This window comes from Acanthisitta chloris, unplaced genomic scaffold, assembly GCF_000695815.1.
Source record: "Acanthisitta chloris isolate BGI_N310 unplaced genomic scaffold, ASM69581v1 scaffold6074, whole genome shotgun sequence".
Lineage (NCBI taxonomy): Eukaryota > Metazoa > Chordata > Aves > Passeriformes > Acanthisittidae > Acanthisitta > Acanthisitta chloris.
This window is the reverse complement of record NW_008668727.1, coordinates 9,271-10,543: the sequence shown is the minus strand read 5'-3', so window position 1 is coordinate 10,543 and position 1,273 is coordinate 9,271.

Below are 1,273 nucleotides of genomic sequence, written 5' to 3'. Positions count from 1 at the left end.
TGCAGACAACTTGGAAATCCACGGTGTGGATTTGCAAATAGTTCGGGCAGGAAAATTGGCAAAATCTCAGAAGCAAAGGAAAAGGCGTCATTCATCTCGCGGGGATGATGAGAAAAAGGTGAAGGGTCGAGTGTGAATCTGGCAATTCGTGAAACGCCTTTTATGTTAGAATAACAGTTTTTGGTTAAATCTGCTGGAAGTTTGCTAGCTGTCCTTAAACGGACGCAGTGCCGAGGCTAGAGAGGGACCTCGGCCGCTCCTCCGGGTCAGATCCAGCTGTCTGCCTCGCAAACCTGTTGTGCCTCTGCTTTCACTTTCCTGGCCACGGACGGTACACGGTGCCTGAGCCGGGACGGGGAGCGGGGGAATGTTATTTACGCTCTACAGATGGCTCCACCTGATCCGAGGCCTCATTTTTCTGACACCTCTCACTTTTCGCCTCCGCAGCACGATTAGGCCGTAGAGGCCTGGCAGATCCGCTGACGGGGGGAAAGCGGGGCAGTTCGCGCTTCGTTAGGGGCGCGGGGGGAGCCGCCAGGTCCCACCCCCAGGACACGGACTCGGAATGCGCCTCCGGCCGCTTGGCTTGGCAGGAGCCCAGTTAACCCGAGCGGTCTGCCAGCACAGCAGGCAGCGCTGCGCCAGCTACAGGCTTGAGTTACCCCCGAGGGCAAACTTCCAAATGTGCTCTGCCTTGTCAGCAGAGAGGGGTTAACACCGAAACTCGAGTCACCCGCAACGAGAGCATCCTCACTGGCGGGTGGTCAGGGGTGTTCCTGTTTGTAGGGACCTAAAAGGAAGCTCTGTGGCTTGATGAACGAGGATACCTCAGCAACGGGTTTGAAAATGGTCGTAGGAAAGGGAAAAGACCTCGGGATTCTGCTCCTCCAGCCCGCACCGCTGCTGCACGCAGCAAACCAGGGAAGCGGAGGGCGATGTGGTGTCGGGCCGGCCCCACCTGCACCGAGAGCAAGAAGCGATTCTCCTCTCTTCTGTCAGTTAAGGAAAAGTTAACGAACGCCAATTACATACGATCTGGCACACCGATCTCTGGCAAACACCTGTATATTGATGGGTCTACTACTATTGATTTAATCTATGCATAAAACGGACTAACGATAGGGTTTTAACCTGTGCTAGACGAAGCGTTTTGAACTCGGTTCTCCAAGCTGAACTCCCCTAAAGCAAGAGAGCTGAGTACTGGCTTCACTGCACCCTTCCACCTCCCTACTCCCCGACGGGGGCCGCTGAGTGAGAATCACCCATGTGGGAC